This window comes from Haemaphysalis longicornis, unplaced genomic scaffold (genome assembly GCF_048455015.1).
Source record: "Haemaphysalis longicornis isolate Haplotype H1 unplaced genomic scaffold, Haemaphysalis longicornis Haplotype H1 scaffold_12, whole genome shotgun sequence".
Taxonomy (NCBI): domain Eukaryota; kingdom Metazoa; phylum Arthropoda; class Arachnida; order Ixodida; family Ixodidae; genus Haemaphysalis; species Haemaphysalis longicornis.
In genome coordinates, this window is record NW_027526225.1 from 52,109,738 (window position 1) to 52,135,375 (window position 25,638).

At 49.9% G+C, this 25,638-nt stretch overlaps 1 pseudogene; it reads right to left on the reverse strand.

Annotated features, from left to right (window-relative positions):
- Nucleotides 1–362: 362 nt before the first annotated feature.
- LOC144161606 (programmed cell death protein 6 pseudogene) lies at nucleotides 363–914 on the reverse strand (annotated as a pseudogene).
- Nucleotides 915–25,638: the final 24,724 nt, after the last annotated feature.

Below are 25,638 nucleotides of genomic sequence, written 5' to 3' on the forward strand. Positions count from 1 at the left end.
GTGCGTTTGCATTTGCCGACCTCAGCCGCACAGCCGCCCATAACACGTCATAGGTTTTAGTGCGGTAAATGAGCAAGTGGGTCGCATGGCCATTGTCTTTTTTCCTAATTACATAGCCTCTTTTGAGTTAAGTTTGCGTTAAAAATTGTGTTATTCGAGTTATAAGTTGCGTTAAAAGCTATGTTATTCGTGTTATTCTAACGAGGCAATCTTCCGAATCAACCAAACTTCTATTTTATCTGCATGGTCCCTTTAATGAGTACTCGATAGCCACGTTTGTTGAGCGCATTGTAGGAAAACATATAGACTCTACTACCGAACAGGTCGGCACAATTTGGCACTTCTTCACCTGATGTCTGATTTTACGCGAGCAGCGGAATCACAGCCTTAATGAACTCATCGTACTGGATGTTTATCATCCCATCTCGGTCAGTGTCGTAGCGACGAAAGACGTCCGTGAGCGACTGAAGGCCCAAGCAGCACAGCATGAAGTCATCGAAATTGATCGAGCCCTTGCGGTCCCTGTCGTACTTCATCAAAATCACGTCCACAGTCGGCTGACCCAGGCGGTAGCCAAAGCGAACGAGCGCGTTGCTCAGCTCCTGCCTGTCGATGGAGCCCGAGCGGTCCGTGTCGAAGCTCTGGAAGCAGTTGAGCCACGTGGTCAGGTAGTTCCAGAGGGACGTGAACTCGTCGAAGCTGACGGAACCCCGGCCCTGGCGATCGAACATTCGGATCATGACGTTGACGGTTTCCAGGTTGAACGGCTTCCAGGTTCCATTTGACAGGGCGCCTTGCAGTTCCAGGGCGTTGATGGCGCCGCTTCTGTTCTTGTCCACGTTCTGGAACAGGCTGCGCAGGTAGTTGATGTCTGCTCCCTGCGCTTGCTGCTGCTGCTGCCCCTGCTGGTACATGTCTCTCTATGTCCTCGTTATGCACACAGCGTCGGGGCAGCGGTCCACGCTCGACGCTGCGCAAAGTTGAAGGGAAGCAGAGCTTGCGGCCCAGCAAGCGAGCCTCGTCAACCAGGATCGGACCGCCCCGTCGACTGAACGGCGGCAGTGACGATGATGATGACCCGAAAAAGGATGTTGCTCTCTGCGTCGGTAAGATGAAAACTGTGGCGCCAATCCACTCTGGTGGTTGGACCTCTTTAGCGTCATGTATTCTTTCTAACAAGGAAACTACTGTAAGGTCTACGTTGGGGAGTTTTTTTGAAATAGCACGCAATGGAATATCCCTTGTAAAGCGTTGGCCAATAGCCTGGGCGTGTATGTGCTACTGTGTGAGGCATAAGCCACGCCTGCTCGATGGGAAGTGGCCTTGGCCAATGCATAGAGTTTCTTAAGTAAGTATACTAGAGAGGAAACTGCGCCTTGTAAGCCATGTCGTCGTGGGGGTTCATAGGAAGACCCCCCTTTTTTGGCTTGGGCTTGGCATGACAATTGGATGCTTTAGCGGTTTTTGGGATTTGCTCTCTTCACTATGCATTAACACGTTTACGAGCTACAAGGAAGCCGAAATCCTCCCTGTTCTGTGGTAGCCGTGTTCGGTGAAACAGCATGGTCGCACCTGACGTTGCTCATGCCGCAGTCGAAGGACGCACGACTGAGCGGGTAATATGCCGCCGCGAAATTTGTAGCCGACGAAAAGAAGAAACAAAACGTACTTCGACGAATACAAGATACGACCACGGGGATACGACAGATACGGGCGCTTGTATGCATCCTATCTTACCATCGTGCACGACTGTTTAACGCCGCGTTTAACGCCGCGTTTTCTTTTTTCTTGTTAAACTAGTTGGCGGTCGGTGCACCGGTTCGCCACGAAGGCAACGTTTTACTTTCCAAACTCTTCAAGCAACTTATTATTTGCAATAATGGTAAAATTAATAAAATCAGATTCTCTAATGAGTCCCCCCCCCCCCCCCCCATTTGTAACCTTGTTCGTAACTGCAACCTTGGCCTGCGGAATAGCAGGCACAACCGTTCCGGCAAAAATACGCTTTACTTCCTTTTTCCTTAGTTTTAAAGCAGCCTGTTTTTATTTTCCACTTACATAATTGCACACTATTCTTCGCGTTTTTGTGGCACTTTGTTTAAATTTGCGGCCACTAAAACGTTTAAATCCAAGCCAATGATGAAACTAAGGCGAGCGCAATGTACAATGGCGGTCCATGGCGACACAGACGGCCTTGATGTGATCCGCATAGACGCTAGCGCCAGATTACTCTCTAGTGTATATTGTAAGAAACTCTATGGGCCAATGCACATATGCGCGACACTGCCTTATTGGCGGATTCTTCCCAAACTTCCGTCTTTCTCCTACCCGCATTCGTTGTTGCAGTTGTTGTGATGGCGATGGTGATGATACCCTCGGGGCCACTGGAATCGCATAAGTTGAAGTTTACACAATTAAAATCGGTCTTAAAATGGATCCTCTACCGAATGTAGCTATACCGAGCTACCGAAACTGTATCGAACTACTTATTGAGGCCAAGAACTGGCCCATTCATTCAAAGAGCTGAGCCTTTAAAGGATTTGTTTGTTTTCCGTTTTTCTACCTCCCTATTCCTTTCCTCCAGCGTGACCCGTGGTGCTTGTCATCTATACTAAACCTTCTCCAATACTGTCTTCGCGACCGGAAAAGCGCGACTTAAGTTGGTCCACTGTCGACAAGCACGCACTGTCAAGGAGATCTACATCATGTATAGGTATAGCAGTTTTGAACTCGGCGCAGACAAACACAAACACCTTCAAGCACAGAAAACAAGCAGTGAAGAAGAACAAAGGCGGAGAAACCACCTATACACCGATAACGGCACGTCTCCTACACCCAAAACATAGTTTTGGGAAGTTTGTATCGCAATAGGAATTCTGCGAGGAAATAAAATACGGGGCTTCTTTGGAGCAGCCCTGGACAGTCAAAAATGAGACCAATAAAAAAAATTAGCTTAGGCTGTGCTAGGCTAGGCTACGTTAGGTTAGGTTAGGTTAGTGGCTTCTTTTACTAGCCTGTCCACGGCAGGTATAAGTTGTCCCGGCCAAACCAGGACTAAAGCACTTCCATACTGCTCTCGTATGTCACCCGAGTTCAGTAGCGCCAATCAGTCCTTTCCCTTTCGTTTTCTCCAAACTATGTAAGCGGACGTGCCGCTCTGTTTTAGGGGCGAAACCCCTTAGGGGTTCGGACTGTCGGCGTCTCATTCCGTCGTCGCCTCATAGAGTCGCGGTACTAAGACACCGGGACACTCGTTTTCCAACGCTTCGCGCTAGAACATACCGCGTAGTCAAAGAACACACCGGGATACTCGTTTTCCGGCGCCTCGCGCTACTTAGCATACTTCTTAGCATGCTGCGGCGTGTGACACGAAGACAACTTACGGCCGCTGTGTCTCTCATTTAATGGCTTAAATCCGGTTCAACGCAAGAGAGGGCGCCACCGCCTCAGCAAGCGCCCGATTGCTCCTCCTACCGGCGCTTCTCTGGCGCCCAATCAGCGCGCGCCGTGTGGCATGAGAGAGGCTTACAATTTTTGAATAAAATTACACAGTACATATTTCGCCCCTGCCCAGGTTTCACGTTAGTGGAGATGGCCCGGGATTTTTTGTTCCCAGTGTTTGAGTCGCCGGCTCCGCGACCGCGCTATCCCGGCCCGTTAGGTGGAGCTGCGTTGTCACTTTCTTTTACAAACTACGTCTAAACCCCTCCCATAGGGCTTCCGTCCGCCGCATAGTGAACATGATTGAGGGGCTTCCCCCTTTCCCTCGTTTTTTTCGAGCTACTGAGGCGGAAGTCCCACCATGATACTTTTGTCAGCGAATGCTCAGTCGCCACCACTTGATATCGCAACCACGTCATCGCGGCGTGCCATTACACGCATTGTTTTGTTTTGTTTGTTTGTTTGTTTGTTGTTTGTTGTTTGTTTGTTTGTTTGTTTGTTTGTTTGTTTGTTTGTTTGTTTGTTTGTTTGTTTGTTTGTTTGTTCGTTCAGTGCGGAAAGTTGCCATCGACAGCCTGAGAGCGTTCGAAAAGCGCGCGTATTTGCAGCCCGTGACTGTACCCGGCCAACGCCGGAAACGGCAAGGAATACGTTTTCCAGATCCGGCGAAATCGGAACTAGGCGGCGGCAAATTCAAAGGACGACGCTACTTTAAAAAGCTGCCATATGGACATGATAGAATGGCTTTAACAAAGACTGCACCCGCAATAGAAGTCCTATGAGCAAATAAAAGGTATTCCGGAGAGCAGTTCCGAGTAGTACAAGATGGCAAACAAAAGAGGCCTTTTATTTTCGCTGTAAGAGGATTTTGTGTATAGCACGGTAAGGCCGACAAATTTTTCGACCATATGAAACCCCTCAGTAGTGCACGAAAACCGACGACGGGCACATCCAGCTGTGGGAAACGGTGCATCCGGTCTAAACCGCAGTTAACGAATTTCGGAGGAAGTAATGGTTAAGTCGGTCTGTGCGTCCTGCTGCAGAGGGTATAGAAAATGAGTACAGTCATGTTCAAATGAAACGCGTACACGAAAATATGAAGCAGAACACACAAATGGCGCGATTTCTTTCCCTGCAGGTGAAATAATACTGTCGCGTGGCTTCATTACAGTAACAAAGATTGAAAATGTGTCTCCAAATATATCACTAGTTAGCCATCATTTTATCTCCGCTATCCATATTCTGTTATTTTGCTTGTTGTGGTCAATATTTTCGCGTTGTCATTTCATTTGTTCATGATTGTACCACTCTTGTTCATGAACTGATCAGACAGCAGTCGCTCACCGACGGGAATCTGCGTAATGCTTACAAAACAAGGCGGGTGATTCACGGCGGCTCAGAGATTACCGATTTAACGTTTGAAGCGGGCAGTAAGCTTGACGCAACAAGATTCCCGATATCTCCGCGGAAACCGAGTAGTTGTCAGATTAATATCGTTGGAACCACATGCCACTGGGGGATACGGAATTTTTTTGTTTTTTGTGCTGCGGTACGCACAAGCTCGTCACCACGCGTTCCCAACTTACAAAGCACTTAGCGAGCGTTAGATACTCACTATCCGGCGTTCCGTTCCCGCCAGCACGTTCAAGGTGAATCGGGTTATACGAGGAAGCTGCCGGCAGTCAACCTCCTCGCAAAAAGCGAGTCCGTGAGGAAACTCCACGCTATCTATACGTCCGGCTGCGAATCCAGTCATCAAGATGAACTCGCACGCATCCCACCAGCCACGCTGAACCGCTGAGGATGGTTGTAGAAGGTGCTTTGAAAGGTGTTTTGCGGGTTGTTTGTTGGCTATGTACAGTGTAATCTTGCGTTTATCGAATCGTAATCCTGTAACCTTTGTGTTTATCAAACTGCACTTTCGGAGTTGACCTGCATTGTCACGTGTTCATTATGAATATATATTTGTGTTTATGCGTAATAAAATCAGTTGCGAGTTACCGCCGTCGTGTGTGTGTTCTCTTCTGTCGTCCCGTTTCAAGGGCTATACGATGCTGCAACAATAATCTTTCCCTTTTTTTGAAATTTTGCGGGTTTTACGCGCCGAGGCTACAACATGGCTATGGGGCGCGTCGTGTGGGGCTTCGAATTAATTTTGACCACCTGGGGATTCTTAAAGTGCCTCGAAATCTCCGCAGCCAGGCGTTTTAATTTTTCGCTTCCATCAGAAAAAACTGCCGGCGTGACGGCGGCTGAACCCACGTCCTGGGATCAGCGGCACCTTAGCCACGTACCGACCGCTCCTGTATACATATTCACTGCTGATTAGGCCTGAAAAGGCTATGTGCGCAGGAACAAATAATTACCATTGACGCACTCGAAGAATCGTTCTATCTCGATTACTTCTCAATGATCATGATCAACGTGAACGTTCCAAATGAACGAGGAAAGAAAGCGAGAAGACACGCAAGCAAGCTGACCTTTATGGCAGGCGCAGAAATTATTACCATTCTCGGCCGATGCGCGAGCATGTATGTACAGTCTCGGTCAAAGGTTCCTGGACCATGTTAGTTCTTTTGGTTTATAAAGTATCGGAAGCAAAAGGTTAAAGGGCCCATGAAGGCAAAATGCAATTTGGAGCATTAAAAAGACTATTTTCAGATTCAGTTTCAGTTTCCAGTAGCAATGGTACCAATATTATCGCGATGTTCGAACAAATAATGGCGACATTATAAATGAATGAAGGAAGATCACACTGACCGTAAGACTTGAAGGTAGCGAAGCTGAACGCAACCTTCACGATCATCGCGAAGGTTTAAGTTCATGACTGTAGCCGATTTACTGTTTTCAATCGTGTCCCATCCTTTGCGCTGTTTTTATTAATATATTGGCAGGAAGCGGGGGGTGCGGATTCAAGGAGGCGTGAGGGAAGAATGTGCTGATGAGGTTATGTTCCACAATGTCAGGCGGATTTTGTAGGGTGAGTGTGGCGAAGAGCGTGGAGCGACGTTTGTCTTTACCGGCGAGACCTCGGTAAACCCACCATAGTTTGCTGAAGTCACGTTCACGGCCGAGGTCGGAACAGATTATCCCAGCTTTCATAAGCGAGAGAGCGTTCATACTCACGTATGAGCTTGTATTGGCGCCGAATTTTAAGGAGATCTTTGTGCCTTTTACCCTTTTTGAGGTACCGCGTAGTGAGGGTATGGGCACCCTCCCACAGGTTAGTTAGCAAGGTGTGCGTCAAGAGAGGCCGTTGTTGCGCAACATTCGATAACTTCACCAGACTGAGCCTTGGCGTCTTGCAAGGTGGCAATGAAATCTTCCAGCGTCGTTGGGGTGGATAGGGAGCTTAATGCTCTGAAGGTTTGCCGGAATGTTTGCCGTACGAAGACCCAAATTTTCTGCATGCTCTAGGTGTGTTTTCAATTAAGAGTGGCCTGGCAAGGGTAGTGTGAGATGGGGTCTGCACTCCCCCTCCCAAAGAACTCACTTATCATCTACCTCCAACGAGTCATCTGTAACGATTGAGTGATCACCTCCCCCTCTTCTCCCTTCTTTCCCTTCCCCAACTACGGCCATGTGGCCTGCCCCATCTTAATAAATGTCATTTTTCATTCCTCTTTCATTTCATTCATTGCTCTTCATTCATTCATTCATTCATTCATTCATTCATTTCATTCATTCCTATTTCTCCCGCACACCCCCAGGCTCCCTCCCTGGTTACTCCCATGATGAGTGAAATATTGGCTCGATTAATTCAATGCATTATTCCAGCGTTCGCTCGCATCGCGCGCCATCGGTTGAGACATTTCGCATGTGTTGTGCTTGGGGTAGCTCGAGCCGACATGGGAAGTTTTAGTGTTTGTTTTTTTATTTCTGCTCCCTTCAGCATCGCGCTAACGCGTTTCTTTTTTTCTTAATTGGCTGTGGTACGAACTAATCCAAAGAGCAATCTTAGCTAATTTTGCCTCAGATGGTTTTCTTGACAATAGCGTGCACATCTATGAGCAGTGTAAGCAGTGTTAATAGTTTAACGCCTTGAACAGTTTAGTTTACAGACAGACAGACAGACAGACAGACAAAGATTTTTCGTTTTTAGGTAGCCCAAAAAAGACTATCGCCTTTAAAATGAATGTGGACAAAGACGAAGAATTTGATGGCAGGAGGTGGGGAAGGCTGCAACACCGAGCGCTGCCGATTCGGTCTTCCCCTTCAGGATGCCAAGAACAGGGGTTGCTATGCGGGCGTTACTGATGACTCGTCCCCCGGTGATCTCGACATGTTTGTGGTATGATAACACGTAAACGAAGCGTTTGTGCGAGGTGCTGTTGTGGGTAAATCACATTCCGGAATTTAAATTTTGCCTGCGGGAATGGAATAAATGGCTTTCTTCTAGCAAAGGGGCTAAGAGGTCCTGTTGTAGGAAATTGGTAATGCATATGGTTCATCTTGAAGGTAGCGCACTTAAACACGGACACTACTGAAAGAAACGACAAACCACAGCGCTGACTCACAACTGATTTTTATTAGAACAGACATACAGTTAAAGACTTCAACCTAATACTTAATCCACACAGTGTGTTCCATGCCTCTCATGTTTTGGAAATGATATGGGGAATGTGACGTAGGTATGTTGTGTGGTCACATGGGTTTAGGTTGAAGTATTTAACTGTATGTCTGTTCTAATAAAAATCAGTTGTGAGTCAGCGCTGTCGTTCGTCGTTTCTTTCGCTAATGTCCGTGTTTAAGTGCGCTACCTTCAAGATGTCCCATATGCATTACCAACTAGCGCAGTTGTCACTTCTTCTACTGAAGATGGTTCAAATAGAGCTTGTTGTTACAGCACTTAGAGTGTTCAACTCTACCCTCTGGCAGAGTTATCGATAACTTTCTCGGATAGTTACAATTTTCCGGAGCCATGGTGTGCCTCAGGCGTGTTTTTAGACCGAATTCTGTAATTTCCTGCAGTATTTGACGGCTGTCTCTGACACATCGGACGTGTGCTGCAGAAGTGGTTGGGCGAAGTTGTGTTGTACGGAACTGTTCGCGGCCGGCTGAGCAGGCTTCTCTGTTCTCTGATAAGCATTCTCTGATAACCACCGTTCTCTAATAACTGTGCCAATTTTCTGTAACCTCATAAATGTTCTTTCCTTCCAAAAATAAACAGTTGTTAGTCAGCACCCGTGTTTGTCGCCTCTGCACTCAGTCCCGTCCCTGCGCTGTTCAACTTCAGTCTTAACGTACCCAGATGAGATGGGAAAGCTTGGGTGCGCTGTTACTGCCACAGTAGGGGCGCCAAGGACAAGTAGGGTGTCTGGGGGTTGTCCGTTTGGAGATGACGTCCGGAGCACGAAGTCGATGCAGACTTTATTGCTCTTCTGCAACCTGCTGAAAAAAAAAAAAAAAAACGCTTATTATTGAGCACTCGGCCCCCTGATTTTTCGTCATAATGCACAGGCCGGAAGTATGAAGGAATTACAATGCAGCCCTCCAACCCAGCTGACCGGACGCCGGGAAGCGAAGAGACGTGTGCTTCAGTGCTTCAGGCGCACTGTGGAACCTCGTGGGTACGACCACATAGCTATACGCTCGCCGGCTGGATTGGAAAGCCAGGCATTTTTCGAAGCTGCGTCCAGAGCCGGAGACTACGAGGGTGTTCTACGGCGAGTTATTTTGAGTAGCCCGAGCTCCGGCGGAGGGGCGATTCTTCCGAGTTGCATGCAGGTGCTGCCTCCGTCGACCGTATGTGTTGGGGCGCAGTCCTCGTATGAGCGATTGGTTCCAGTCCGTATTGACGGCCAAGTTATTGTGTCAGAAGGTCTAGTAGACGCGCTGAGTTCTCTGCGACTTTAAAGGGGCCATGAAGACGAAATGCAAGTCTGGTTCATTACAAGGGCTGCTTTGTCCCGATAACAATGACACCAATTTTATCTAACTTCAAACAATTAATCTAGAGATCAAGGAGAACAGTTGAAGCAGAGGCGACTCCGCAGCTACTTCCCAATGATATTTTTGTGACGTCACTAGATCTTGTTTGTGCGATTGATGGCCGGCGGCCTACGCCACCGCCAAGAAACATGACAGGGCGACTGCAGTGGAGCCTTTGGTCCCCTTTGATCGCATCACTTGACTGCTAGTGTGCAGTTGCAAAAGTGATAACCATGTTTTTAGTGCTGGCCCATAACAAGTCAATCCTGCCCATATTACTTCACTAGGGCTAAAATATTAAAGCTTTACAACGAAGCTGATGGCCTCTGGTTGGATGGTCGGAAAATTTCGCGTCGTAGGACGGAAGGACGGACGGACGGACGGACGGACGGACAGACAGACAGACAGACAGACAGACAGACAGACAGACAGACAGACAGACAGACAGACAGACAGACAGACAAAGTAATCTGACAAAATTTTGGTGCAGTGCTATGAGAACTGAGGACCTTTACGCCGTAGGGCAACCTACGTATACGAAAGACCGACGAGACTGGCTGAAGAACAAAACTCCAGCGGCATATTCGAGCGCTTTGCCACCGCTCCCACGCTCCAGTGAGATCTTTATCGACGAATTTCTCACCGACGCCGCGTACACACCTGAAATACATCGTGTATGATGCACTCCGCGCTTGCCCTCCAAGATGTCTACACTGTCACACAAGAACCCCAGCAAACCTCACTCATGTGATGCGCACATGCCCTACTTTTGCCAAACACCGAACATTTGCGATACCGCGACTGTAGCCTGACCAGGCCGCAACAACCTGACCCAGAATTACCTCACCAAAAACACTTTATTCTCTCAAGAGTGATATATGACACGAGTGGGCTGAGCGGGGACCTCAGCAGTCCTTCTCGCGATGGACCCGGCCCACTAGCTGTGACGGACTCATGCCACTAGAACCCTCATTAGCGCGAACTGTCGCACTGCCCCAGTGCTTTACTCTCCTCTCCCCTTTCCCTCCCTCTGCTCAGACCATTGTCTCCAGTTTCAATAAAAAGCTTTACTTCTACTACTCTCGCAAAAACAAATTCTCAGAACCAAGGGCGTGGATCAAGACACGGAAAAATATTAGCGCCGGTTCTTAGAGCCTGTGAATTATTATTTGGGGGAAGATGATCCCTACGTCACCGAGCACCTCGGATTTAGCACTGTGCCAAGGGCGTTCCGATCGAGAGCTTCGGTGAAATTATTTCCTTAGACATGAGCGTTCCCAAACAAGACCTCGAGCAAAGCGCTGCCGGTGAATGTAATTAGGCGTGGCCTTAGAACTATAATCCCTCCAAAAGAAAATTCCCCGGTAGCCATTCTCTCGGCTAATCTGATCCGTGCTGATAACGGCCGTGCTACGCCAAATGCATTAAATTAAATTTGCATGCAGCCGCGTTTGTCTTGAGAATCAGTGCTACTGTGTGTGATCTGTTGGAACCTTTGCAACGAACAACGAACGCGTAATTACTGGTTGCGGCGAAATTCTAATGTATATAACCACGTGACATTTCCATGAGCCTTTAAAATCTTCAAATCACTGCCAAGCTATCAGAAAGACAGCCTAACACAACCCTGAAGCGAGCATGAAGAGTAAACATCTTTGTTTTATTTTGGAGGACTAGCCTTTGATAACAAGGTCAACCTCATTCTTACCAAGTACATCATTTCCGGCAAAGCAGATCCCAAATATTGAGAAAGTGTCAAGTTTCCCGCTACTGAATGTAAGCAGTGACGTCTTTGGTGGTGGGCAAATAACAGAACAATCAGTGCGTCAACACAAACCTGGCTCAAACCAGAGCGCAGAGGTACTAAAATCGCATAATCATGCGATTGGGCGGTAGCCTTCGTCAGCAGCCGCCAATCGCCCTGCACACCGGCGGCAGTGTGGGTAGTGAGCCGCCAGCCTTTCATGTGTCTGCTTCATAATCGAGCTTAATTTCTTTCAACAGCGGAGCTGTCTAGGGGCGCGCAATGTGCGGCAATGACGCCCGTCACGCCAGTCGAAGGTGCCCCGCTGGGCCGACAGATGGCGCCACCACCTCGTCGGCCATCCGTTGCAAGATCTCGGCAGGCGGCGACCAGGACTCCGTGGGTGAGCTTCGAGTACGTACATACGAGGTGGCCGCCAGCGGGCCGAAGTCACCTCCGCTGTTTCAGCGCATTTCATAGGCGTGGAACTGGCTTTTAGATGCGACGCATCTCTTGCTCGGGAGTATGTACCTCCATTGTCGTTGTCGCGCCGTTGTCCGCACGCTCACTGCACATGCGCAAACTCTCCTCAGTTCTTCTCGCCAACAGCTGTGTGCAACGCGCTCTCTCTGTCTCATTATCATAACAGCTGCGCGCGCTTCGCTGACGCTTCTCTCTCGCATTTGCTCTCGCTGCGCATGCGCAACTCTCCTCCGTTCGTCTCCTCTCCTTCAAGTGCTGAATATAAAGCGGTGAGCGCGCTGCGCCGGTTCAGTCAAGTGCGTTCGCTTGACTGCGCTTGACTTTGCTTGTGCTTCGCTTGACGACGACGACTCCGTTGCTTCTTCCGGTGTAGTGCGATGGAAGCAACAGTCCCGTCAGCGAGTGGTTTGACACAATCGAGTGCCAGCGTCAATCCAAACGCTGATGGCAACTCTCTCATGTCACGTATGCATGTGCATGAAAAGTAAAATTACGCCCATCTTCCCGCGTATGAGAACACCCGCATGTGATGGGATGCATCATACGCGTTCACAACACGTTTCACGCGATTTAGAGAATCAACCCAATGGAAACACCAATTGACCCCCCCCCCCCGATGCGTCGCATCACATCAGGGTTCCCTCGCGGGAAGATGGGCGTAATTTTTAAGGCTGCGTTAAAATTGGCGCAACTGTAATTGAAACCAGCGCCAATCTTTATAGAACAAACAAAACGTACGTGTGCCTCGTACTCATTACTCCTTTCAAATGCTCCACATTTCTTGTAGCTCATCTAGATGCATTGAAAACGTGTACTGCGTGTCTTAATTAGCAGTATATATTTGTCTGGGCGAAGGAGAAATAATACGTTCATCTGCTGCCGCCGTTATGCAGGTGAACGTAGAGAGCCCCAGATTTCGCAAATATGCAGTGTCTTTTTTTCTCTTATTGCGCATACGCTTTTATTGTGGTTTTGTTTCGAATCTGTATTCGTATGGTTGCTATACTCGGGTACAACCGAGCAGGATATAAAATTTTTATATCCTCTTTGGGTACAACGTAAGAACGACAACGGAAGTTGCCCCTGCGCCTCATCGCCGCAGCCGGCTCTTCCTCTGCGCGTCGCAAAGAGTACGTTACTGCAAGTGTTTTGAACGTAACACGAGTCGTTTCCGTGATTTATTGCACTTATTCTGCTTTTAAATTCCTGCAGTGACGGCAAACACACCAGGTGAGAGTAAGCAGACGATGTCAAACATTAAGCGCCATCTCCTTTCAAAAAGCACGCGCGCGTTGACATTCGGGTCCGTCGCTTCGGCGGAGTGATAGTATGAATGGGCTATTGCCGTTCTTAACGTGTAACCGAGCATGCCAATTTCTTGCGTGTGTACTTTTATGCCATGTTTCGCGGCACATATTTTATTGTATTTTCGCATGTCTCTTGCCAACATACTGTGCTGGGCGAACGGTAGGCGCTTACGATAAATAAACAAATAACTTCAAAGGGCTGTGTTTGTATCCCTAATCCCAGCGTATCTAAGAAGAAAAGTATATGTACTTCCTCCGCTGTAAGAAATCGCCTCATGTCGGCTTCACCACAACGGTCCGGAAAGGCAAATCAACGCGACCAAAATATGCGAAAAAAGCCCAGCATGCAATTTGAGTAAAAAAAAAAGGAATCTGCTCAGGTGACAGTGTAAATCTGATCTGAATGTAAATCTTACAGTGTAAATGCAGGTTTTATTATTTACTCAAATCCTAAGCTGGATTGATTGATTGATTGATTGATTGATTGATTGATTGATTGATTGATTGATTGATTGATTGATTGATTGATTGATTGATTGATTGATTGATTGATTGTGGGGGTTCATCGCGCCGAAGCTACACCTATGAGGAGCGCCGTAGTGGAGGGCCCCGGATTACATCAGACCCCTTGATGGTCTTAACGTGCTCCGACATCTCGACGGGCGTTTCTGCCTTTCGCCTCGATCAGAAAAGCGACCACCGCGGCCGGTACCAAACCCACGTCCGTGAACTCAACAGCACGACACTGTAGACACTGAGCCACCGCGGCGGATACGCGCCTGTTACGTACATTTTGTAGCGTTGATCTGCCTTACCGGGCCGTCGTGGTGAAGCCGACATGCGGTGATTTCTTAGAGTATGAGTTCAATGCGGGTCGTTAGGATGGTGTGAGTGATGATATCCTTGTAAGCATTCTCTTGCGGCATAAAACGTGCTCCAATGCGTGCAATTGAATCGATACTTGTGTGCCCTCTCCTGCCCTCTCCACGTTACCCAGTCTTGCTACTGGTTGCCTTCAGCTATTGGTCAGGCGATCAAAATGTGAATCGCGCAAGTCAGCTCTTTAGGTCCTTATCTTAGAGCACAGCATGAGCTTTCGCGCGTTCCCGCCAAATTCGAAAGTGCGGGTTGCGTCTGGATCGAGCGACGACGCTTTTTGCTTCGTAGAAAAAAATAATAATGTGCTTCTTTTTGGCCTTATGCCAATACGTTTCGTTTTACGGTTCATTTCGCTGCTTTTCTTGCTGAAGCGAATTTGCATGGTTTGCATGCAGGTACCAAATGGACAATACCGAGCCTTGCGGTGTACCCCAGTGGCGATCGTTTGGACACCTGCCCATGCCTCTGTAACGGGCAACAACTTCGCCCACCAACAGGCTCGCGAACTGGCCCACCGAGCCCCAGAGGTCACCGCAGCTCCGACGCCACTTCTCACCTATCAGGAAATTACCCAATTTTACCGGACCACCAGACAAAAATTCCCGTGCCCCCACCCATCCCTCAGCAAAACTCAGGAAATAACACTCCGACAATTACAAGCAGGCACGTACGTTCACCCGGTTCGAATGAATTTATTGTTTCCCACACAGTACACCGCGCTATGCAAGATTTGTCCACAGCTAGGTACCCTCCAGCATATAATTGTGGAATGCGCTCACAACCCAGCCCTGCCACCCCTCTCCACCCGTTCCTTTCCTGAGCTGTGGGAGACACTGTTGACCAGCTGTCAACCGGAGGACCAGACTCTCCTGGTGACACGGGCCAAGACGGCGAGGGCAACGCATGGATTCCCGGACTAGGGTTCCACTCTCACATTTGAGCTCATTAAAATGTTTTCTCTCTCTCTCTACCAAATGGGCATTATTACTATTTGATTGTGGAAATGATTTTATAAATGCATTGAAAGGAAATATCAGGAGGAGGCAGAAAAGGGCCGCTAGATTTGTAATAGGAAATGAGTAGTTTAGAATAAGGAGTTCAAAAATAACGTCGGTTTTCAAGCCTCTCTGTGCACACAAGAAAGTACTAAGACTTAGGTTTCTTTATGATACATATGAAAAAAAAAAACTATAATAGACACAAGCAGCCCTTAAGGATACCGTCTTATGGGTCGGTACGGCGAGCTCGCAGCTATTAAATTAAGAATATCATTGTATTTAAAAATTCGGCCATTTTCTCAATTAAGATGCGCAGACTGGGGAAAAACCGGAGCTTACGCCATCACTAGGTGCAGTTATCCCCGACTCGGGCCTCCCCACCCGAGCACCTGCGCCGCGACGCGCACTCCCTCCTCCTGCTCGCGGGTTCCTCGCCATCTTCCGCTCACACTTGTCGGCCTAGCGTTTTCCCCCTCTCCACTTTGTTGCGCCGAGTTTGGAGCGACGCCCGGCATCAAGCTGAAACAGCCCCGCTGTTAACATTTGTGTTACTGGGTAAGACGGCTCTCTAAATCTAATTTCCTTACTCCCACTGAGGCAGCTTTTCGAATTGATGAACTAACCCCAATTTTTGTAATGTTTATTCTCGGTGCATTTTGTGCTTTGTTTGGCCGTTGGTATATGTGTGTGTGTGTGTGTGTGTGTGTGTGTGCGTGTGCGTGTGCGTGTGCGTGTACGTGTGTGTGTTTGATTGATTGAGCGGTTTAACGCGCCGACGCAACGCAGGCGATGAGGCGTGCCGTAGTGGAGGGCTCCGGATTAATTTTGACCACCTGGGGATCTTTATCGTGCGCCGAAATCTCGTACACACGGGCGTTTTTGCTTTTCTCCTCCATCAGAAAAGCGGCCGCCGCGGCCGGGAATCGAACCCGCGACCTCGTGCTCAGCAGCGCAACGCCTTAGCCACTGAGATGTGTGTGTGTGTGTGTGTGTGTGTGTGTGTGTGTGTGTGTGTGTGTGTGTGTGTGTGTGTGTGTGTGTGTGTGTGTGTGTGTGTGTGTGTGTGTGTGTGTGTGTGTGTGTTTACGGTTCATTTACTTTTTGTGGAAGTATCCCCCGTTTCAGCTGTCCGCGCAGCAGTCCCGCGGCCACCGTGACGCACGTAGCCAGTCTTTTTTTCTCGCTCCGCCGTGGTGGGCTGCGAGTGGCGCGTTTACAAAGGCCGGCGGCAGCCTAGTGCTTATGGGGCGCGGAAGTTTATCTTCGGCGTGCCTTGCGTAATCGCGCACTCTCAAGGCGAACGGCGCAAGGTCGCGGAAAGCCGCTTACTGCACGGCATCACGGCCGAAGCAGCTAGGACCCCTGCCGCTGCCGGCTCCCGCCGCCGCTGCTGCGAGCTGCCGCGTGCCACAAGCGCGCGAGACTGCATGTCCGCCGACGGCCAACAGCCGCCTACGGCGCTCTCCTGTGCCGCCGCCGCGCACCGTAGAGTTAACATACTGGCGCGCACAAGGGCACTGGCCGCCATTGCTCCACGGGGAGAGTCGCCGCGCGCCCTCTGCTGGGTGGTGCGGCAGACAACGCGAAGGACGCAGGTCATAAGAAAGGGCGGGAGGTTAGTTACTCTGTCGACGTTTGGCTACTCCATGGTCAGTTACGTTGTACGAGGTTGGCTACTCTACCGGGGGAATGTGCAATAAAATATATATATAAATTATAATATTTAAGCACACGCGAAAATATGCATCCACAGCCCCCTTTAATACACATGCAGTAGGCCGTTATAACGAAATCGCTTCGTTCAACGTCGTCTGCTACGGTCCCAAACCAATGTAGTATAGACAGACGTCTGTTGAATACGTTACTGCCCTCACTAGTGATGTCTGAGTACCGCTTGCAAAAAAAATATTTCTGTCTCAATAACTTCACCAAACACACACACGCACAGATATATATATATATATATATATATATATATATATATATATATATATATATATATATATATATATATATATATATATATATATATATTATATTAAATATATATATATACTGTGAGCATCCTTGGTCAATCTACCGGCACCGTTTGGCACAGTCGCTCTTTCTGTGGGATCTTCGGACTGCCATCAATGCTTCCTCTTCATCTGTACATTATCATCATCATTAGCGGGCGTGCTCTAGCACTTCGTCCTTATCTCTGTAAATACGCATCATCATGGTGTGTACTCGCGCGTTCGTCGCTCGATGTTCCGATTAAACGGTCGCCCTGAAAATCGATCTCTCCGGTGAACCTTGTCCTCTCAATATATATATATATATATATATATATATATATATATATATATATATATATATATATATATATATATGTGTGTGTGTGTGTGTGTGTGTGTGTGTGTGTGTGTGTGTGTCAGGACACCAAGGGGGAAAACACGGAAAGAGCAAGGGCTGTATGGAGGGATGAACCAAAATAATTAGCCGACAATAAAGAGTGGGTTCGGAAAAGTCGCGGTAGAATGTGTCGATAATCTTTGAGGATGCCTTCCTCCTGCACTGGACAAAGATTGGCTGTTAATGATAAGATGATGATGGTGCTAGTGACATAGTTTCTTGTGTTGCAGTGCCCATAGTTCGCTTGAAATTGCAGACGACCCTTTCATGTCTTACGCAAAACGAAGGATTGCGAAGCCACGAGACACTCGCCGTTTTAATGTTTTCTAAACGGACATTGCCAGAACGTTACATGTGGTGTCGTTGTGCATTTAAACGTGCGTACATAACTGGTTGGCGCCATTTTTGTCGATTGGGCGCTACTTTAAGAGGCTACTTATGAGGTCAATTTTGGGCGCTACTTAGGAGTAGTCGCCACTTGTTCCAAACTCGCGAACTACCCCAGTGACGTCCCGCGAGTCTGCGACGTATGGCCGTATTGTGAGTGTGTTCTCCACTCCATGTGTTTCTCAGCCGATGTCGCAATCCGTTCACAAGGAGCTCCGGGGAGCTCGAGTGGAGGAGGAACACCAGGCATCCACACCAGCAATACCATTTTACCATTTGTGGCTGCACGGTTTCAGTGGACTTTGTTCGCGAACAGTTTCGTATAATCTCAAAGAAACCGCAAACCAATAGACTCACGAGTATGTCGTCACGGTTGATGTCACGAGGTTGGCGAGGATTGCGGTACTCTCTGACGACCCTTATCGCGAGAAAAGAATAGTTCGGTACCATTCCACCGTGTGAATATGGATGACCAGCAGAGCTCTTTGTGCGTTATTGCTTGGCCAAAAACTCCCGCTCGCTGCTGAGCACGAGGTCGCGGGTTCGATTCCCGGCCGCGGCGGCCGCTTTTCTGATGGAGGCGAAAAGCAAAAACGCCCGTGTGTACGAGATTTCGGCGCACGATAAAGATCCCCAGGTGGTCAAAATTAATCCGGAGCCCTCCACTACGGCGCGCCTCATCGCCTGCGTTGCGTCTGCGCGTTAAACCCTACAATCAATCAATCAATCAATCAAAAACTCCCGCTCAAACCGCGCTGTCTCGGAGGGTAAGCGTTCAGTGTGGTCTGGCCACACTGACGTTTTGGGTTTTGCGCCTCACGGTATTCGGTGTCTTGACAGACATCGCGCTTCGTGGCGGTCAGATCGTCGTTGGTGGCCTCCTTCACCACGCTCCTGGATATTGCCGCATATTTTTTTTCTTTCTGGGTAGGCTTCACTGACCAACACACAATGTGGGAAAGCCAGGGTACAGAGACCAATCTTTACACCAATCTATTTAAAGTCGGCTTCCCTTCTAAACACGAATGCATCGTTGGGAAGACATTTTTCTAGGGCCAATTAACTCCTTCTTATATCATAAGATGACGGGCCTGGGGCGAGCTGTTTGGTGAAGGGTGAGGGTGTTGCGAAGTAAGGGGAGGGTGGCGGCTTTTCTCGGACTACGCGCACAAAAAAAAACCCATCTCCACTAACGTGAGACCCGGGGAGAAGCGAAGTATGCAATGTATAAGTGTATTCAAAGATTGTAAGTTTCTCTCTTGCCACATTGCGCGCGCTGATTGGGCGCCGGAGAAGCGCCGGTGGGAGGAGCAATCGCGCGCTTGCTGAAACGGTGGCGCCCTCTTTTGCGTTGAACCGAATTTAAGCAATTTGCATGCCCCATCTGCCCCTGTTTGAGGCAGTCGCAGGGTGCGGTGCAATGCCCCCGCCACGTCTGTCCTCTTTAAGAAAATTTATTAATCGCCGATACAAAGACCCGCTGTGCTAAATACTACACGGGTCGCCTAAACCATACACACTGCATCTATCACTTCACTTACTACACTACTCACTACACACACAGTTCACTCCACAGTTCTCCATAGTTCACTAGTACACACACTATTAGAAGCACAATTACTCTGAAAGATCACTGTAGATCACATCCTCGAAAGTTCACGACAATACGCCAAGATCAATACAACAGTCAATAGGGTAGAATAGACACTTCTATTTGTTTGTTTACCACACGGATAAACCGAGTGGACCACCGCTGAAGGAACTGCTCTTCCCCCAGCGCGGCGAGCTCAGCCTCCAGGTGATCGAATAGACGCGAGCGCATTTTCCGAAGCATTGGAAACATGTACTTTTGCGGCCGCGCTCTGAGAGCCGCAAAGCCGCGCCTTTTCCAGATGATCTGGGCACCAACGCACAGTAAAAACAGAACAAATGCGTCGCGCGACTTTGTGCGTGCGTCGAGTTTGTGTCCAAACATCCGAGCTAACAATTTCCAGTAGGTCTTAGCAACCTTGCAATCGAAAATCGCGTGCTGCAGGGTTTCACGCTGCCCGCACTGTGGGCACCTGTTGGAGGGTGCCACACCCCATTTTGCGATGCGGTCTGCCGTGGGCAGGACCCCCCAGCCGCGTTGCCAGCTGAAATCTCTGACGTCGGCCGGTAAAAATGAGGCCGTCAGCTGCTTCCACCTTACCGCCCTGCTCTTTCGGAGCTGGTCCTGAGTGAGCTGCGTCACTGCGAGGGTTTCGCAAATATTACTCGGCGGTGTGTTGAAGACGTCAATGTCAGGGAGTTGCGTTCTCAAATTTCTGAACGACTTTATGACGTGCTTATAAAACGGGGGTGGCTGCTCGGCTGAGGGTCCTACCCGCACACCATCGAAAAACAATGCTCGGTCAGTGCCAAGGAAGAACTCACAGAGCTTTCGCCCCGGGTATTCCTCATCACTAGCTAGGTTGAGCAAGTTCCTTATTGCGAGGAGACTACTCATTGTTTCTAAACAGGGGATACTGAAACCGCCCATGCTGCTTGGAAGTCGCAAGCAAGTGCGGGCCACTTTTTCAGTTTTCCCACCCCAGAAAAAGGAGCCGAGCATAGTTCCCAGTTTCCTGAGTACATGCCGTGGTGTCCGCGCCACCCTCGCTACGTAGTAGTAGGCTGCCGACACGCAGGCTTTTATCACATAGCTGCGCTCCTGCAAACAAAGGTCGAAGGATGCAGCTACTGCTAGCCGCGCCTCCGCCTTTCCTTTCAACTGCCTCCATGTCTCATTCGCCACTTCGCCCGACGCGCGAAAGACAACCCCCAACACTTTCACTCGGGCAACCCATTCAATGCCGCCAGGCAGGTCCGACGCGAACGCGCCAAAGCGGAGCGCCTTGCATTTCCCCCTGTTCAGCTGGGCACCAGACAGCTCGCTGTACTCTGTGAAAAGCCGTAAAAACGCTGCGTAACTGTCTTCGTCTCTTAAGAACAGGGAAACGTCGTCCGCGTACGCCGAGACCTTGACCTGGCCCTGGCCAGGCAACGGGAAGCCGCGTATCGCAGGGGAGTCAATTATTCGACGCAAAAGCGGATCAAGGCATAGGGCGAAGAGGAGGGGCGACAGCGGGCAACCCTGTCTTATTCCACGAGTCACGGGGAAGGGTTCAGTGAGCTGCCCGTTCACAAAAAGCTGCGATGTCACGTCCGTGTACAGTGCCCCCAACCTTGCCACGCAGTCCCGAGGAAAGCCGAAGTTTTCCAGGACGGCGAGCAAGTACTGGTGCTCGACCCGATCGAAGGCTTTCGCCTGATCGACCGAGACAAAACAGCCGGAGATGCCCGTCCGCGTGGCGAAGGTGAAAAGGTCTCTAGTTAGTGTCAGCGCCGAGAATATAGTGCGGCCGGGGACGCTGCACGTCTGCGCTAAGCTAACTATTTCCGGGAGCGCCATGCCGATGCGTTTAACCAGCACAGACGCTACCAGCTTGTAGTCCGCATTCAGCAGAGTTATCGGCCGGTAGGCATGCGGTTCTGAAGGATCACCGCCGGGCTTAGCTACTAGAACTACCCTCCCCGCGCGAAACGAGTCGGGTTTCCTTCCTTCGGCCAAGAATGCGTTCACCATTCCTAGCATCTGCTCTTTGAGGACCGGGAAAAACACTTTGTAAAACCCCGCCGGGATTCCGTCAGGACCAGGAGCGGAGGAGTCACGCATATCTTTCAGTACTTTCCATAGCTCCTCCGCCGTGACAGGGGCACAGAGACGCTCGTGCCAGTGGCTAGGGACGCTGGGCAGTGCCCCGCAAAAGTTCCGTACGTGATTATTGAAGCTGTTCTCATCAAGGTAAGCCTTCTCTGAACTGAAAAATTCTTGGAAGTACTCGGCAAACGTCCTGCAGATATGCTCATTATTCGTACTCCGTTCACCATTCGGTGATTGTACGTATGGTACATGAACACGCGATGCCTGATCTATTGAGCCTGCTTTAACGTGCCTTAAGACAGACGGATCTGAAACTGGGCGCCCCAAAACGAAAGCTTTGCTTGCTGCGCGTGACGATTGCCGCAAAAGGCGCTCGTATCGCGCTTTTAGCAGATCCATGTAGTCTCGCATAGCAAACGTTACAGTATCTGCGCTCTTAACTATTCGTAACCTCCTGAGGGTTTCGTTTAGATCACGCGTGATGCGAATCTTGCGCTCACGCCCTGCTTGGGTAAGAAGTGTACGCCATCCAGCTTTCAAGCAGTCCCAGTCGGCTTCCCCTTGATGAGTGTCCCTTTCCTCCACTAGAGAAGCCCTAATTCCTGCCACGCTAACGGCATCAGTAAGCAAGCATTGATCCATTCGCCACAAATTGGGATTAGGATCACCTGTATGGGATTTTAGTTTCACCGAAACTGGCACGTGATCTGAAATTCTGGGCACCTCCTCTGGGAAGGACAACACTTCGCAACTCTCTACCAAGCCACTTAACTCGGGCGGAAAAAGAAATTTGTCTAAACGACTGGCCGATCGACCCCCAGACCATGTAGCAACAAACACGTCTCCGTGTAGATGAACCCACGCATCGCAGAGGCGAAACTGATCCATCAGGTCGCGCAACGCGCTCGCACCTCTATACGGCCTTCCTCGGCCTGGCCCTCTAACGTCTCGCTCGGGGTCAACAACACAGTTAAAATCGCCCACTAGAAAAGTTGGGTAGGCATCCAACAAAAACATGTCTAGCGAACGAAAGAAACTGGCGGAAAGATGGCGCGGTGCAGGCGCATACAAATTAACTGCCCTCACCCGGCGTGAGAACAGGTAAAAATCAATGGCAATTACCCGGCCGTCAAAGCCAAAAGTTACATGTGCTTTGTCGCGAAGGTAAGCACTCAAAAAGACAACACCAACGCCTGAGGCCATAGAGTCGTTTAGCGAAAAAAAGGCGTGAACTGAAAAACGCTGTTTAAATAATTTAACATCATGCGGGGTGCGAAAATTGCACTCTTGCAAAAAAAGAATATCAGCTTTCATTGCTCGCGCAAAATGCATGATCTCTCTCTGCTTGTCAAGGCTGCGGAAGCCTTGAGCATTTAAAGAAAGTAAATGCACTTGCATTAAAGGATTTAGTAAAATTAGGGCCTTTTTTCGTTGTCAATCCCTTACTCCTCCTCAGAAATCAGCGACGCGGTTCACGAGCTCAGCTGGCCTCGTTATACCTTTAAAGGAAGGCGAAGCATACGGCCTCGTGAGGCGCAGCCTTCCTGCGTCTCGCGTGCCCAACGCTAAACAAGCTCCTAGCGTGGGGCGAGCCCACGACATGCACGTGATGCCGGAACGGAGCAACCGAGGGAGCTGGCAGAGGCCGTGTGCAAAAAAGAACGCTGTCACATGATGTGTGTACTGAGGAGGAAAGGCGACCAAAATGGCCGTCGAACCCAAAACAAAATCGAACATCAAAATGGCAATGAAAGGAGCATCAATGGGATTTCGTGCTGGCAATCGTTTCAACCACTGCTTCCCTTTTCGCCAGCATAAAACCCCGTGGGCAAGCAAGAATAACACGGCCATCTGACAATGAAGGATGGCTAGACTGGCAACGAAATCCATTGATGCTACCTTCATTTACAAATCAGGTCTAGCGTTGGAGGCGGGCAGACACAGTTTCTTACTGGGGTCTGCCGTGTCATCTGAGGGCGTTGGCATCGATAACAGCCGCTTGCTGTCCACTCGTGAGGCGCCTAGCAAGTCCCACACCTGATTAATTGGGTTGACCAGACGCGGGTCCTTGCCTTGCGTTGAACAGTCCGGTTCGCTCAAGGGTGCTGGGTCGGTCGGGAGGGAGGCATCCTCGGAGGGTCTAGGGGAGGCGCCATGATGGTCAGCTGCTGTCACATCGCGATGGTAGGGTTTTGCCGCCTCACGACGAATGGGCTTCACGTCGTCCTCGTTGGATGGGGCACGGAGACCACGGCTGCGAGGTCCTCGGGGAAGCTTGGTCGCACGAGCAGAATCCACTGACTTCAGTGGTGCGGGGGCTGTATGAAAGTCAGTAGAGCAACTTTCCTCTGTTTCGATATCCGAAGAGCTTGGCAGCGAAAAGGAAGCATCAGAGGGTGAGCTGCTCTCCGTCGCTGCACTGGGCTGGCTAGTCTGCTCCTCAGATGATGACGTGTCCTTGTCCGGATACGGCAAGGAGGGTGATTCTTCCATCGGCGTCTCATCAACTGCAGCTTTGTCCTGTGAAGTGTCATCGTTGGACGATTGCGCAAGGCTACAGGGGATATCGGCAGGTAGGGCCTGTAGGGGGGTCAAAGTCGCCTTAGGGGTCTCGCTGGTATTTCGGGGCAGTTCAGGAAAGTCGCTCGCCGCGTGCGCGTAAGAACGTGGACGGAGGCAGTCGGCTGTGGCGTGATCTCCCCGACAACGGCGACATCGGGCCGAGCACGAGTTGAACTCTTGGCCGAATGTCTCGCACCGACGGCACCACGGCGTTTTACAGTCCGTGCCGTTGTGACCTTCAAGCTCACAACGAGAGCAAACTCTCTTCACGCCCCTGTACTCACACTGCACCTTGTACCCACGCACCGACAGGAAGTTCGGGATGGGCGACTTCATCTCGATGCGGACGAGGCGCATGCCGTTCTCAATGCGCGGCCGACTATTGAAGTTCGGGTACTGAATGCTGAGCACCCGACCGTAAGGCGCTAGGGCTGCCCCCAAGTCTTGGTCGTTCATGTACCACTGAAAACGGTACACGGTTACGTACACAATCTGGGGTCCGATGCATGTGACTGGGCATGAAATGCCATTCACGACGATGGCAGAACGCTCATTCAGGGACTTCGCTGCAGCAGCGGACGTGACCGCGGCACAAAACTTCATGCCTCCTTGGTGTTGGAGACCCTTCAGGCCGTGGGGACCCACGACGTCTTCAATGGCATCGATGATGTCGTCAACAGAGGCGTCTTTCGGCGCATCAAACTTGAAGCACTGTGACTTCGGCACTGGGGGCCGGTAGTGCACGGCTGCGGGCTGAGGAGAGGCCATCTTGGCCACAAGTCAAGGATGGGACAAGTCCAGAAGGCAGCAGACGTCCAACAACACGGGAGGGCGGGTAGGGGCCACCCAACGCAAACGTAGGGCCGCCCCGCGAAAACACTGAGAAAACGACGAAAACTGCGACTCAATGATCAGCGACCGCCTCGTCCTCGGTGATCAAAGAGGCCCTCGCACCAGGGAAGTATGTCCTCATGGTCAGAATTGATACACATAAAGCGACAACCGATTATCCATGAAGAGGTTTATTTTGTCCATCGAAGCAGATACATAACATGCCTCGATGGAACTACTCATCGGGTAACAAATATACATTACAAAAGGGAAACACAGACAAACAACAATTCAGAAGTGGCTGCCACTGGCCTACACACAAGTTGCAACATTTTGTACCACGCAGGGTACAACATAAACAGAGTAGAAAGTCGAGTTGTTGGCAAACGCGAACAGTAGTTCCAGGGTCGAAACACAATGAATGTGGGTAGAAGTGCTACAGTCTTACATATTACGGATACACACATGGTAAAGTGAACACTGCAGATAACTATGTATCGTATTTAGTCTGATTACAAGGCTAATATTCTAACTTGTTTTAGTATAGTTACAGGGCTAATATTCAACCATTCTTATTTCCAAACGTGCGTTGTTGACCTTGATGAAGCGGCACGACCAACGCAGGAGGAACGCCTCTTCCCCCAGCGTGGCGAGCTCCGCTTCCAGGTGTTCGAACAGACGCGTGCGCATGCGCAGCAACATGGGGAACATAGCCTTGTGAGGCCGGGACCGGAGTGCCGCGACACCACGACGCCTCCACACAACCAGGGCCCCCACCCATAACAGAAAAGTTACGAGGGCATCGCGCGATTTTGTGCGCTCCCCTAGGCGTACTTTAAACATCCTAGACATCAGCGTCCAAAACGTCCTCGCTACAGAACACTGAAAGATTGCGTGTCGCAAAGTTTCATTTTGTCCGCATTGAGGGCACCGCGCTGACGGAGTTACGCCCCACGCTGTCAAGCGGTCTCTAGTGGGCAGAACGCCCCAACCACG